Raw genomic sequence first — 8,951 nt, 5'->3', positions numbered from 1 at the left:
GGCGTGGGTGATCCCGAGGCTCGGCGCGCTTCGGGGCAGAAACCCGGAGACGCCGTCCTCGACGCTACCTTCTCTGGTGCTTCTGTCTCTGCCTGCTGCCCCCCAGCCCTTTCCCCCGCCCGCGGCCCCACTCGGCCCTCCGCCGAGCCCCGCCGGGTGCTGCGAGGCCCCCAGTGTTGGCAAGGTCGGTCCGGCCCCGACGCCGCGCCGCCTCGTGCGGAGCCCGACTGTCTGGTTTCGCGACTCAGCGCTGTCTTCTTTCCCAGGACTTATCCAGAAGGTGCTGCAGGCGAGCACGCTCGTGCCCCGCCGGAGCGACCCGGCTCGTGCCGGGAGCGGCCGCTCGTAGACGTCTGAGGAGCCTGCCGAGTGTCGTCCCGGCGCCCGACCGCCTACCCATCGGCCCGCCGGCCCGGTTCTTCCTGATGCAGACTGCCGTCCACTAGAGGCTGGACAGGACCCCCCGAGGTACGTAGCCGCCCCTGGCCACCGGCCTGCGGAGCCCGGGCTTCGCCCGCGGCTCCGAGCTAGGCACAAATTCGCCGGCCCTCTCTACACGGACCCGAGTCAAACATTTGGTAGACGCCGGGACCTCATTTGTCTTTGAGTTTACTTAAATTGTTTGAAATGTAATTTTTTTTTTCCCCAGAGAGAGCGAGAAAGAAAAAGGAAGAAGCATAATTCAGCCATTTTTTGCAGCACACAGCTGCAGGTACCATGATTATTTTTTCCCTAACCCGTTCCTTCCCTTTAACAATTCAATTTATGCCTGAAATAGAACTAGGCGAAATGCGAGGCATAAAACTAGGAATCGGAAGGTCTGGGTTCGACTTGGGTGACTCTGAGAAAAAATCGCGTACCGAGCCTCGGTTTCTTATCTATGAAATATAGTCGGTAGTACCAACATCGCAGGGTTGAGAGGACTATATGAGGTCATATATGTGAAAATAATCCTTAACAGTAGAGTGTTGTAAGAATGCAAGGCCGTTTTTTAAGTAACCTTTGCTAGAGTGGTTAATGTAGTGGCTAACTGTTGCTGCCTCTTTATTTCTATATTACAAATATAAGCAAATAAGTACGGAATGATAGTAAAGCAGTGCTGTGAGTCCATAGATCTATAATAGTCACGTTGCTTGGCCTTCCTCCTACGAAGTGCTAACTGCTTATTTAAATAACGGTATTCTTTAATTCAAATGTAACGTTACTGTGGGCGCTTTGCTTTTCCTCGTTCTAGGCCGCTTTAGGCCCCTTTTCTTACTCTGAATATTTAGTTAACACCTTACATTTGTTTAGTCTTTTCTGTTTTCCGAATTTGTTTGCCTTTGGTGATCTGATTAAGTGGTAATTTAGAAAATGCCTTGCAGACATATATACCCTAATTTTAATGCCTGTTTTTCATATCTAGGGAGCAGGATGCTCTAATACTTCTACTAATTTGAAAATTGGTTAAGAGCTTATCAATGCATTCATATTTCAGTAATCCTTAATAGATCTAGAAATGTATAGAACATTTCAACTTTTTAGCACTTAATGTAATTATATAATTTGATTCTCATTTTTAATCATCACAACATGTAGTAGGTGCTTAGAGTCACAGTTTATCAGTGGTAGAGGATGTTAACTTGCACTCTTCATTGCTGATTAATTTGGGGAAAGAAGAGGATAGTAAATATTTGTGGTTTGAAAATTGAATTTATTTTGCCAGAATTTATATGTGTAACATCAGTATGGATCATTTTTACTTGGCACATCAAAAATACAGTATGGTTTGGCTTAAATGGTCCACAAACAGTGAAAGAGAAGCATTTTTGGGTATATTGTTATTTTTAGCTAACAAATGGTTTTGAGTAGTTAAGTGTTTTATTAAATTTATAATCGTCTAGTCCAATATCAGTTATCTTTTCAGAGTATGCTTTTGTGTTTTGTAAAAAGGCAGAATAATAGAAGTTGGACAGGATTAACATAGTAAAAGAAAGAGCCTACTTCAAAGTGGTTGGTTTTATAGATTGGATTTATCACTTAACTTGAAGATAAAATTTTGACAAATCATTGCTTTATTGGGAATTTCAAGGTTTGACCTTCTCTCTACCTCGAGTCGGGTTATCTCAGAAACCTAACCTTGACCAGGGCAGGCTTGGCTTCATGGATGTTCAGAAGGGCCCCACACTTGGTTTAATAATCTGCATGTAAAACTGGGATTGTACAGTATAAGGGTGAATGGTAAAAGTCATGGTAATTTAAATTTTTAATTTTCCTTTACTCAGAACGACATTAAACATAAAATTTAAAAAAACACCCATGAGAGCCGGGAGCGGTGGCTCACGCCTGTAATCCCAGCACTTTGGGAGGCCAGGAGTTTGAGACCAGCCTGACCAACGTGGAGAAACCCCGTCTCTACTAAAAATACAAAATTAGCCGGGCGTGGTGGCACACGCCTGTAGTCCCAGCTACTCTAGTTCCAGCTACTCTGGCGGCTGAGGCAGTAGAATCTCTTGAACCTGGGAGGCGGAAGTTCTGGTGATCCAAGATGGCGGCATTGCACTCCAGCCTGGGCGACAAGGGCAAAACTCCGTCTCAAAAAAAACACCGTGAAATAGTCGAGAGATACAGAAGAAAGGAAAAAGCTTTATATTTTACTGCCTTTAACGACTTTTTTTTCCCCCTTTTTTTTAAGACGGAGTCTTGCTCTGTCGCCCAGGCTGGAGTGGAGTGGCGCGATCCTCGCTCACTGGAACCTCCACCTCCTGGCCTCAAAGGATTCTTGGGCCTCAGCCTGCTGAGTAGCTGGGATTACAGGCATGCGCCACCACGCCCGGCTAATTTTTTTATTTTTGGTAGATACGGGGTTTCACCATGTTGGCCAGGCTGGTCTCAAACTCCTGGACTCAAGTGGTCCGCCCGCCTTGGCTTCCCAAAGTGCTGGAATTACAGGCGGGAGTCGCCGCACCCAGCTTTTTTTTTTCTCTCTTGAGACACAGCCTCGCTCTGTCTCCCAGGCTGGAGTGCAGTGGCGCGATCTCGGCTCACTGCAACCTCCGCCTCCCGGGTTCAAGCTATTCTCCTGCTCAGCCTCTCGAGTAGTTGGAGTTACAGATGCGCGCGTCACCATGCTCAGCTAATTTTTGTATTTTTAGTAGAGACGGAGTTTCACCACATTAGCCAGGCTCCTCTCGAACTCCTGACCTCAAGTGATCCGCCCGTCTCGGCCTCCCAAAGTGCTGGGGTTGCAGACGTGAGCCACCGCGCCCGGCCATCGCCCAGCCTTTTAACGCCATTTTTCCCTGATTTTGAACAAGAGTCCCCGCAAATGATGTAGGTGGCCTGTTGTCAAGCCTGGCCTTTCCCAGTGCAAATGTTTTGAGAGTGAATAATGTTAACTGTGAGGAGAATGAGTCTTTAGCTTAGAGGAGGTGGATTACTTTATTAGCATCTATTTTCTCTGAATTGGAGTGCTGTATCTCATGTGGTTTTTGTTGAAGAGAAATGAAAGATGCAGCAATGCGTGAGGCATTGTAGAACAGTGTTTAATCAGGAAGGCTCTGAAGTCAGGCGGACCCCAACTTCACAACTTACTAATAATTATATAGCCTTGGGCAAGTTACCTAACCTGTGAGCTTTGATGTTCTCATCTTTAAGTCTGGGATGGATACAAAACATGGAAGGTTGTGAGAATTAAATTTATCCGTCTTTCCAACAAATATTTATTAAGCACTTATTATGTGCCAAGCACTGTTTTAGGTGCTGGAGATATAACAGTCAATGAAGCAAAACCGCCAAATTGAAGCAGAAAGGAAGCTAAGTAAAATGGATAGTCTGTATTGCCATTTAATATACTGCAGAGAAAAATAAAGAGGAGGAGCATGGGGATTGTCTGGTTGATGGGGCAGATGGGGTTTTGCGACATTAAAAGAGGGTGTTTGAGGAAGGCCTCACTGAAATGACACCAAAGACCCTAAGGGAACCATATATATCTGGGGATAGTGTGATCCTGGCGGAGGGAACAGGGTGTAGAGAGGCCTTAAGTTGGGAGTGTAGCTGGTTTTCAAGGAACAGCAGCACCAAGGGAGATAGTAATATAAGATTATTATTATTGCCATTTTAAGAATCATTGGAAAGGCTCTCATAATTCATTTCTGCCAAGGGTATGTGTTGTATTGCTGCTGGTCCAAAAGTGGAAGACCTTTTCAGAATTTGAAATTTTAACTTTGGAAACAAGAAATTAGGAAAGGCAAAATATGTTGTCAGGTTTTCTGTTTTTAATGTAAGACCCTTAAAACTCATCAGGCTGAATCACTGAAACATATAAGAATATAAAAATGGATAGAAAAAAATATTCTTTGCTCTGATAAGATCTTTGAATTTAGTTAATGATACATATCGTAGACTTTAATGATTTGCAGGAAATCTGTATCATAACAGCAAGACCTTCCAAAATATTTAGTTTGGTTGTATAATTCTTATGAGGAACTGAAAGGCTAACATTACAGTATTTGTGATTTCATGTTAGAATAGAACTTAGATGATTTGGGGTTTTATTCCCCAATAGAGGCTTTTCCTAGAATTCTCACTGGATCCAATCTCTAAAGGCTAAGGGAAGCTGTTTTCCATGACATCACTCTTGGACTACTACTAGTCATAGTGTGGAATAAGCAGAGAAGCATTAAATTAAAGTCTTCTGATGAAAAATAGCATTCAAGCAGGAGTGTTTTTTTCTTATAAGGCTTCTTGTATTATAGGATGACTAAATGCTAAACATACCTGAAAAGTGAAGTAATTTGGTGCCAGTCTGGAGGCTGGAGGACCCAGGGCCCTCCTAATAGCTTAGTTAAATGGTCATTTGCAGTTTGGTCCTGAGTTATAAAAATATTTTGATGACAAGAAAGAATTTCCAGTATTAAACACATTAAAGTTAACTTACACAATCGCTCCTCCCATATTAAAGTGAGTTTTCAATTTGAGTAGTGTATTGAGAGTAAAGTGACCACTAATAGAGCTAAAAATTTAGTCTGTCTTTAAATTTGTCTTTTGTTTTAGATTGGTATGTTGAGAAGTTGGCTGCTTTGTGATTGTCGAATTTACATTTTTTTGCTTTATAGGTTACAGAAGTGAGAAATGTTATGACTCAGAAATTAATTCTGTTTTTATCTGTAGTAAGCCTTTGCATTCTCTTTTCAGTATGCAACTGTGGCATTTTCTGCATAGATATCAATTTTGGTAGGAGAACAGTTTGGGGATGAAGATAGTACGAAATTATTTAAATTTTTCATTGAGGATAAGTATATTATATCAACCTCTGAGAATCTAGCTTTTGCATTGAATACGTTAAGCTTTTGTATGAATTTTCAAGCAGCTGTGGAAGGAATGTGAAAGCAATAAATTATTGCTTATGGCATAAACATAGAGGTTAATTTTGAAATGTCTTTTAATTAATTGCCTAGAATTTTGCCTTCACATCAGAATGACAGCCTTATAACTGAAAAGGAAGCATTTAATTTATTTGCCTTTAATTTCCTCTCCAGTTTTACCCCCCCAAACTTCTTTTTTTACTGGTCACTAGAGAGTTTGAAGTGACATAAATAGCAGTAATAGTCTTCCAGGGCAGAGGTAGGAGTAAGAAGAGGTTGAGGTTTGTACGTGCACGTGTGTGTGTGTGTGGGGTCACTTATCTCTTATACTTTCAGTTCTCAAACCTGTGGTCTCAGGACTTCTTTTTACTCTTAAAAATTAGTGGGGGCCGGGCTTGGTGGCTCATACCTGTAATCCCAGCACTTTGAGAGGCCGAGGCAGGTGGATCGCTTGAGGCCAGGAGTTCAAGACCAGCCTGGGCAACTTGGTGAAACCCGGTCTCTACTAAAAATACAAAAATGAGCCAGGCGTGGTGGTGGGCGCCTGCAATCCCAGCTACTCAGGAGGCTGAGGCAGGAAAATCACTTGAACCCCAGAGGCAGAGGTTGCAGAGATCATGCCACTGTACTCCAGCCTGGGTACAGAGTGAGACTGTCTCAAAAAATAAACAAATAAAAATTAAGTCTGTTGCATGGTAACCTAAATAACTTTTTAATGAAAAATAACTTTTCTAAAACAGTTAAGAACTTGGTGAAAAGATTAGCATTGTTTTAAATTTTTGTAAATCTCTTTAATATCTGGCTTAATAAAAGCCAGTGAGCTTCTCATCAGCTTCTGCATTCAGTCTGTTGCAATATCACATACCATGTGTAAACCTCTGGAAAACAGAATGAAAGTGAAAAAGACAAATAACTGTTCTTTGTTTGTGTATTTATTTTGAGAAGGAGTCTTGCTCTGTCGCCCAGGCTGGAGTGTGGTGGCGCAATCTTCGTTCACTGCAACCTCTGCCTCCCGGGTTCAAGCAATTCTCATGCCTCACCCTCCTGAGTAGCTGGGATTAGAGGCACGTGCCACCACCTCTGGCTAAGTTTTGTATTTTTTAGTAGAGACAGGGTTTCACCATATTGACCAGGCTGGTTTCGAACTCCTGAGCTCAAGTGATCAGCCCACCTATACCTCCCAAGGTGCTAAGATCGTGGATGTGAGCCACCGTGCCTGGCTGACCAATAACTTTAAAAAAATTATTTTGATAATAATTTTGACATTGGGAAGCCCCTTTAGTGGGGACTGGAATCTTTTAGGACAACTGGATTCACTTGTCCCCAGATCGTGCTTTGAGAATCCCTATACTATTCATTCTTAGGCACAAAAATGTGAGGCTTTCTTTTATTTAGTCAGTACCAAGTTTATGAAACAAGATACATTCTTCAGTATTTCCTTCCTAGTAGTATAAGTATGCTTTGTCATTTGGTCTAATTTAGGTTGGTTCCCCTCTTGGGAAAAAAAAAACCTATCATTTGAAATTCTGAAGGCCATGTATAAAATGTTGATAAACCTATATGTGAAAAGTAAGGATACAGAATTTTTGTACATTGAACATTTTGTCAGTAAATGTTTTTTTCTCAAAGCCTCTTAAATTTTTCCTCCAGCGCTCACTGATTTAAAGAATTCTTATTTAAGGTTTTTGTGTTTTACAATGATTTTCTTTTGGGAGAGTGGGGCTACACACTTCTTGTTGAGCATGCTGCTGCCGCCGCCGCTGTCTCTGCCATTGCAAAGTAGTTCTTATAATAGTTTTCTTCCTTAAATTGATATAATTCTGTACTTACATTTCTTTTTAGAGACAGGGCCTTGTTCTGTCGCCCCGGCTGCAATGCAGTGGCTTCATCGTGGTTCACTGCAGCCTCGACATCTTCAGCTCAAGCGATTTTCCTGCCTCAGCCTCCCAAGTAGCTGGGGCCCCAGGAGCATGCCACCAAGCTCTGCTATTTTTTTTTTTTTTTTTTGAGACGGAGTCTCTCTCTGTCGCCTAGGCTGGAGTGCAGTGGCACGATCTTGGCTCACTGCAAGCTCCGCCTCCCGGGTTCACGCCATTCTTCTGCCTCAGCCTCCTGAGTAGCTGGGACTACAGGTGCCCGCCACCGCGCCCGGCTAATTTTTTGTATTTTTAGTAGAAACGGGGTTTCACCGTGGTCTCGATCTCCTGACCTTGTGGTCCGCCCGCCTCGGCCTCCCAAAGTGCTGGGGTTACAGGCGTGAGCCACCGTGCCCGGCCAAGCTCTGCTATTTTTAAAAAAATTTTTTTGTAGAGAAGAGGTCCAGCCACGTTGCCCAGGCTGGTCTTGAACTCCTGTATCAAGTGATCCTCGTGCCTTGTCTCCCAAAATGTTGGGATTACAGGCATGAGGCTCCTGCACCCAGTTAAAGAGTTATGTACACAGTTTTTTTGTTTGTTTGTTTGTTTGTTTGTTTGTTTGTTTTGAGACACGGTCTCACTCTATTGCCCAGGCTGAAAGTTCAGTGGTGGATTATAGCTCAATGCAGCCTCGGCCTCCCGGGCTCAGTTTATCCTCTGACTTCAGCCTCCTGAGTAGCTGGGACTACAGTCACACACCACCACATATAACTAATTTTTGTGTTTTTAGTAGAGATGGGGTTTCGCCACATTGCCCAGCCTGGCTTCGAACTCCCGGGCTCAAGCGATATGCCCACCTTGGCTTCCCAAAGTAGTGGGCTTACAGACATGAGCCACCACGCCTGACCCTGATCTGTTGTAAATCTGCATTATGATAAACCCTAGGGAGGCATGGGATCGGTAGAGAGGAGATTGAGGGTTCTCACTTAACGTTAATTCATTTATTCACCACCCTAATTTGATAATAAGATGACGATGATTATTAGTAATGTATGGATGGAAACCAAGATTAGGAAGTTAACAACATTTCTCTAGGTCACACAGTAAGTACTAGTAAGCACTTTGATTTCAGAGGTTTTGCTCTTTCCGACCACACTATTTTGTATTTTTTGCAAATAGACTCTAATCGTTTTTATTTTTTTGAGACAGGCTCTTACTCTGTTGCCCAGGCTGGAGTGCAATGGCGCCATCTCAGCTCATTGCAACCTCTGCCTCCTGGGCTCAGGCAATTTTCCTGCCTCAGCCTCCCAAGTAGCTGAGACTACACGCACACACTGCCACACCCAGATAATTTTTGTAGAGACAGGGTTTTGATATATTGCCCAGGCTAGAATCTAGTCTTAACTTTATTTCTAACTACTAGTTCTATGACCTTGAATAAAAAGTCAGTTCACCCGTGGACATTACAGTCTTTATCTGTGGAGTTAGAGTTGACCTGGGTCCTGAGTCCTGAGAAACTGTACTCAGAAGGTGGGCTGGGGAGTTTCTTCAGAGTTAACTAGATCAGGCTTACTATTTTGGCTCTAGTAGCACAACATGAAGGGGCATGATAATAAGCCTTAATATTACAGTGTACTTAAGGTCCATGCACCGTTCTGAGTGCTTTACATCCTTTAATTCATTTAATCCTCACGGCAACCCATAAGGTAGGTTCTATTGTTAGTACCCCAGTTTTTTGTTTTTTTTTTTT

General features: G+C 43.0%; 1 protein-coding gene across 1 annotated transcript in view; it reads left to right on the top strand.

Moving 5' to 3' along the window:
- The window catches only part of KLHL15 (kelch-like family member 15), a 59,073-nt gene that overhangs the window by 1,826 nt on the left and 48,296 nt on the right, over positions 1-8,951 (top strand). The window contains exon 2 of the mRNA XM_011935119.1: positions 267-468. The gene's annotated coding sequence lies outside the window, so the exon portion shown is untranslated. The remainder of the gene's footprint in view (positions 1-266; positions 469-8,951) is intronic.

Source organism: Colobus angolensis, unplaced genomic scaffold (assembly GCF_000951035.1).
Source record: "Colobus angolensis palliatus isolate OR3802 unplaced genomic scaffold, Cang.pa_1.0 Scaffold140, whole genome shotgun sequence".
NCBI classification, from domain to species: Eukaryota; Metazoa; Chordata; class Mammalia; order Primates; family Cercopithecidae; genus Colobus; species Colobus angolensis.
This window is presented reverse-complemented; position numbering and strand designations above follow the sequence as displayed.